Here is a 6,316-nt window from a genome sequence, read left to right as displayed (position 1 = left end):
CATCGGCTCCGTTTGAAAGACAATCCTCCTGTTCCTCCGCGGGGTCACTGGGTGGGGAAAACAAAAGGGCTTTAGTGCCCGGCCCTGTCCCGGCCCGGGGATGTCTCCTGCGGCCGAGCAGCCCCAGGGAGCGTTTCCCAGGCCCGTGGCAGCCCCGTGGGGACACCTGCGGTGATGGGCTCTGCCGCAAGGAGCAACCCCAGCGGGTCCCTTCCAGCGGCCCTGGGGCTGCTGAACACCCCCTCTCTCTTCCACCCACCTGCTTTGATTGTTTTAAATTAATCAATTTTTAATTGATTTCTCACCTTCCCTCCAATAACCGTCTCCGTGACCGGGGGGCAAAGGCAGTGATTTTCCGGCCACCCTGCGGCTGTTGTGCCCTGAGCATCCCAAGGCAGCGGGGATGCGGCCCCGGTCCCCGGGCCACGAGGTGGCACCACGTCCCCGGGCACGGCGACAGCGGCGGTGCCGCTTGCTTCTGTCCCCTCGGTGGGGTCCTGGTTGTCCCCTCGGTGCCGTCGCGGGGTGCCCCCAGCCCCTGTCCCCACCGCAGTGTCCGCCCGCAGCGCCGGGATCCCAGCGGGACCGGGATCCGAGCGGGACCGGGATCCGAACGGGACCGGGATCGGAGCGGGGCCGGGATCCGAGCGGGGCCGGGATCGGAGCGGAACCGGGATCCCAGCGGGACCGGGATCCGAGCGGGACCGGGATCCGAACGGGACCGGGATCCGAGCGGGGCCGGGATCCGAACGGGACCGGGATCGGAGCGGGGCCGGGATCCGAGCGGGACCGGGATCCGAGCGGGGCCGGGATCCGAGCGGGACTGGGATCAGAACGGGACCGGGATCCGAGCGGGACCGGGATCGGAGCGGGGCCGGGATCCGAGCGGGGCCGGGATCCGAGCGGGGCCGGGATCGGAGCGGGACCGGGATCGGAGCGGGACCGGGATCGGAGCGGGGCCGGGATCCGAGCGGGGCCGGGATCGGAGCGGGGCCGGGATCCGAGCGGGGCCGGGATCCGAGCGGGACCGGGATCCGAGCGGGGCCGGGATCGGAGCGGGGCCAGCTCTGCCCGTTCCCGTGTGATGAACGGGATTTGGGAATTTTCCCTCCCGGCCTTTGGCCCCGGGATGCCGGTGCTCCCTCCGCGCAGCCCCGGGGCTGTGACTCCGCTCTCAGCGACATCGGCCCGTGAGCAATGGGGTGGCGAAGGCAGGGGTGACTTCCAGTGGCGGGGTCAAAGGGAAGAGGCTGATCCGCAGTTCATGTCTGCTGTCTCCACCGTAAAAAATGGCCCCGCGCTATCTCGCAGGCCGTCCCTCCCCGGGACCCGCTAATTCGGTGATTTTTATCCTGTCTGTTTTCCTTTTCTCCCCTCTGTAACCTCCCGGCGCTCCCCCTCGGGCGGCTCCGGGGTCGCCGCTGATGGATGGAGCCGGCAGCGAGGGGATCCGGGCACAGCCCGACCCTGGCTGGCCTGACCTGGCTGTCACAGCTCTCGCCGGGGACTAAAGCCTGTGGCAGGAGGGATCCCAGCAGGAAGGGTGTGGGCAAGGAGGGAAGGAGTGTGGAAGAAAAGCCTGGGAACCCCAGGGCTCTGGGCACTGCAGCGCCAAGTGGGGATGGGGACGGAGATTCTGAAGAGGCTTGGAAAGCCCCGGGGAGCAGGATTGTCCCTGGGGTCATTCCTTCCTGTGCCACCCCCGGGAAAAGGGAGCCCACGCTGCTCCGGGGGGGTCCTCTAGCTCCCCGGGAGCCCAGACTGGTATTTCAGTCTAGACGTGCTGGTATTTTTTCAGTCCAGCAGATTTCCTTGATGGCCCAGCGCTGGAGCAGGGGCACGCTCGGCACGCTGGCACGGTGGCAGCTGCAGGGTGGGGGGTGCCCGCAGGGACACAGGGGGCACAGCCTGGGCAGGAGACCTCGCCAATCCCCGCTCCTGGAGCGGCAGGAAAAACGTTAGCGCTGGAGTGGGAGGGAAAACTATGTGGAACTTGAAATCCGCTCGTAAAGCCGGCCTTGCCGGGTGGGAGGCTTGCCACATCTTGCTCGGGCGCTGGCCCACGTGCAGAGGGCTGAGATGGGCTGGGTGATTCAGCAGCCGCCCCCGTTCCTGCTGCCCCTGTGTGCTGCTGCACTGCCAGGCTTGGCCTGGGGAAATAGTTTTGGGGGTGACCGGCTCAACTCTGCCGAGTCCCCATGACTCGGGCCCGTCCCCTCGACTGCTGCTCTTAGCAGCTGCCTGCCCGGGCAATGCCCCTCTCTGTGACACCCATCCCATGGGGACCCACCCCAGCCACCGCCGGGGGGACAAAGGCGGCTTTCAGGGCCCCGGCCGTGCTTGGGCGGCCTCGGAGATGTGTGAAATTCGGCTTTGGCCCAGCTCCTTCCTGGAGCGGAACTGTTCTCAGCGAAACCGTCCCCACCACCCGCCCTAATGGCTTTTCTCTGTGCGCCCGCATTAATGAACGCGAGGCCCAGCCTAATCGGGGGGAAGCCATGCAAGTAATTGCTTGAATTTTTAATTCGGGGTTATGATAGGGGAATCAAAGTCACACGGCAGCCGCTGAGGCCGCCCGCGGCTCCGCACCATTGACTCCCGCAATTTGCTTTTGATTTTTGCCCTCCTGGCTCCCCCCATGGCCCGGTGGGGACCCCGCTGGGGGCTGGGGCTGGACCCTCCCAGGGAGCAGAGAAATGTGCTTGGAGTGGGGGGTCTCACCTGCAGCAGGGGCTGGGGTGAGCCGGGCCGTGCCCGTGGGGGGCTCTTTCCACAGGTGGGAAGTTACAGCATTTCCTCATGGACAGTTGGATTTTACTTTTCTTTTGAACCTTTTGAATTCCTCTGGTTCCATTGTGGCAGCTCTTGCCCTCAGTCTGGGGAGCCACCAGCAGGGACCCCCGGCACAGAGCACGTCTGGTGCCACCATTGTCACACGAAGGGGCAAGGGACACAGACACCCGTGGCCATGGGGTGACACATGGCATGGTGGGGCTGGCCAGGTTTTGGGTTGGCGCCTCCCTGTAGTGCACTGAAGCTGCCCCAAATTTGGGATCCCTGTCCTCAGGGAGCTCCTCCAGCCCTGAGCATCCCCTGGGCCTTGGCACTGGCCACGCTGCTTTTGTTTTCCCAGAAAACAACCCCACCTCCGCGCCGGTTCCAGCTCGCTTCCCTCCTCTTTGTCTTAAAATTCATAAAGAGTCAGAGGACGCGCGGCAAAGCAGAATGGCATCCGTGCAATGCCTGTCCCTGTGGGGACACGGCGGCCAGCAGGGCCACCCTGCCCGCCACCGGCATCGGGCTGCGACGAGAGGAGCCTGGGGCCAGTGCCACGCTGGCCATCGGGCACAGCCGGCCCTGGGACGGTCCCCGCGGGCACGGGACAGCCCGGCTCTGCTCGGGGACCCGCTGCCTGCCCGGCTCTGCCCCGTGACCCCGTGTTTGGGGTTTGGGCCGCTGTTGTGGTGTTCCTTGTGCCGCGATCCCATGGGCAGATAGCATTGTTTGCCCTGACACGTAAGCCAGTGACAACCTGCAAGAGCTCTGGCATGGATTCGACCGCTCTCCCGGCCTGCCCTGCTTCCAGCGCCTTTTTATAGCCCAGCAGAACTTGTTTTGCTGTGGCAGCCAAGCAGAACCTGAGTGCGAGCTGGAGCTGTGGGGGGACGTGTGTGTGGCTCACGGTGGGTGCTGGGTCACGTCCGCACCCCTGCGGCCCCAAACACCCCTGCAGCGGGTCCCTGCTGCCCTCGGCTGCCCAGCTCCAGCCCTCCCCTCCAGCTCAAGACCTGGGGAGGTCGAGGGAAACCCCCAGGATCTGAAAATGAGGGGTTCTGGGGTTTTGGGGGGGTCCCAGAATGGGGACATACTGCTGGGGAGAGAGTGTGGTGGGAAGGCCACCAGCGCCAGACACATTGTCATTGCCATGGGCAGGGGACAGGCTGAGGTGGTCCTGACCCCACTGCCTGTCCCCCTGGCAGAGTAAAGGGACACCAAGCAGCCCCACAGGGGTCCCAGCAGCAGGTGAGGGGCCAGCAGGCCCCCCTGTGCCCCCCCAGAGCAGCAGAGCCTCGGCACAGGATGGGAGGTGAAGACGGATTATGAAAGTGTTTCTTTGCTTTGCTTTTGAGAAAGGAGAACTTCAAAGGGGCCATTTATCACCAGACAAAGAGAGTCGCGAGTTATTTGCAAAGTGTAGGGGAGAAACATTAATTATCGATGTGACAGACAAACGCTGCTGCCGGTGTCCTCCTGCCCACCCTGCGCCCTGTCCCAGCAGGTCCTGGTGGCTCCTGTCCCCCCTGTGCCAGTCCCAGCTCCTCTCTCGTCTCCTGCACCTGTGCCAGGTGGACCTGCAGAACTCTGGGTGAGGGCACTGGGGTGATGGGTGTCCCCAGGGTGATGGATGTCCCAGCATGGGTGCACCCACATGGCCAAATGGGGGTTCCCCACGGTGTCCCCGGTGCTGACACTGCTGCCAGCTCAGCCCACCTGGTGCCGGCCCTGCCCGAGTGCTCCCGTGGGGTGAGACCAGATCCTCATGGGGATAAATCCATTCCCTTCAATCCATCCCTTCAGTCTGTTCCTGAGCCCCAGAACATCTCTCCCTGGGCGGTGCCGGGTTTGCCGTGCTTGGAGCAGGGGGCTCCACACAGGTGGAAGAGGAGTCATTTCCACACCGGGCCTTGCTCTGGGGCTCGGTGACAGCTCGGGCACGTCCCTTCCCTGGGGGCTGAGAGGGCTGTGCAGCACAGCCCGTGGTGTCTGTAGGGTGTCAGCAGGGTCTCTGTGCTGGGGACTGCAGGTGACAGGGACAGCAGGGCTCAGCCCACAGATGGGGCACCCTGCGGCTGAGCCTCTCTCCCAGAAGCTCTGCAGAGGGAGAGCCAAGGCTCCATCCATGATCTGGGAGGGAGAAGAGAGGCAAAAAGGTAATTTGCATCCTAAACAAAAGTGCCAACAGACCTGAGTTCCCTGGAAGGTGGAAGCGGCACCTGTGCGGTGCTGGAGGCTGTGGATGTCGGGGTGCTGAGGGGTGTGAGGGCCCCGCTGAGCGAACCCCGAGCGGGCCGGGCAGCTCTTCCTTTCATGTCTGATCCCTCCCGAAACCACAGCTTCCCTTCGCCCCGCGCGGGGATCAACCGCGGGTCATATTTAATAAAGGTGGGGATGGGAGAAGCCTTCAAAACATTACATCACCTCGGTGTGGGGGAGGCGGAGGCAGGCAGGGAATGCGAAAATCTCAGCGCAAGTGGGGGCAGAGGAGAAAAAAAATCTCCGTGAGGGGGTTTAATGGGCCTGTTTTGGTGGGAACTCTCTTGCCCACTGCCCGCGAGGTCAGAGGCGGTGTCTGCACGCGTTCAGGCGTTAAATGAAACCGTAAGGAAAAAATGAGAGGCAGATACGAAATGCGTAAGCGCGCCCGTGGCAGAAATCCCCCGGCGCAGGGAAAGTGCCAGCGGTGCCCTGTGGCTCCCGTGTCCCCGCTCTGCCCGGTGCCAGGGTGGGCACGGGGCAGGACAGGCCTGCCCTGGCTCCTCTGCCCGGCTCTGCAGCGCCAGGAGCAAAGTTCCCGGTGCCGGGAGCCGTGCCCGGGGCTGACCCCGCCTGGCCCGGCGCTCAGGCTGGCACCGATGGCTCTGCCGCCAGCCGGGAGCCGCAGCCCGGCTCAGGGCAAACGCTGCCGGCCCCTCTCTGCCGGTGCAGGAGGATGTGGCCACGGGTAAGGGATTGCCTGGAGCAGGCCCTCGCGGAGGGATGGTTATTCCCTCCTTGTGGACAGTGGGAAGGGATGGGCTGCTGGTCTGGTCCCTGGGGGCTCTGAGGTGATGGGGAGCGGGAGGTGAGGCCGCTCCAGCCCTGGGAGCTGCCGGCCAATGCGAACCAGGTGGTTTCGGAGGGCTCCGGGGCAGAGCAGAGCATGCTCAGACTGAAAAAACCCTCCCGGTGCAGCCGCCCTGCGTTCCCAGCCGCAGTCACCGCCCGCTGGAAGCTCGGGCTGATGCTCCCGCCGGGCTGGGGCTGGGAAACTATGTGCTCCCAGCCCCGAGGGGCACCCACCGGCCCCCCGAGCCGTAATGACCACGCTCTTCTGCTGAGAGGAGTTAATGAGCTGTGCCGGACAGCGATGGGAAAAGGCCGCTTGCAGTGAGGCTCCTGACATCGCTCGGAGGAGCGGGGCGTGGAAGAAGGGGGAAGAGCAGTGGGGTGAGAGAGATGGACCAGAAAACGATATCCACTTCATTAGCCAGGTGGTTCCAAATGTGTGGAAACAGGACAAGGTCCAGGTCACCCACTGTGACAGAACATTATTATC

This window comes from Cyanistes caeruleus, chromosome 21, assembly GCF_971803275.1.
Source record: "Cyanistes caeruleus chromosome 21, bCyaCae1.hap1.1, whole genome shotgun sequence".
NCBI lineage: Eukaryota > Metazoa > Chordata > Aves > Passeriformes > Paridae > Cyanistes > Cyanistes caeruleus.
This window is presented reverse-complemented; position numbering follows the sequence as displayed.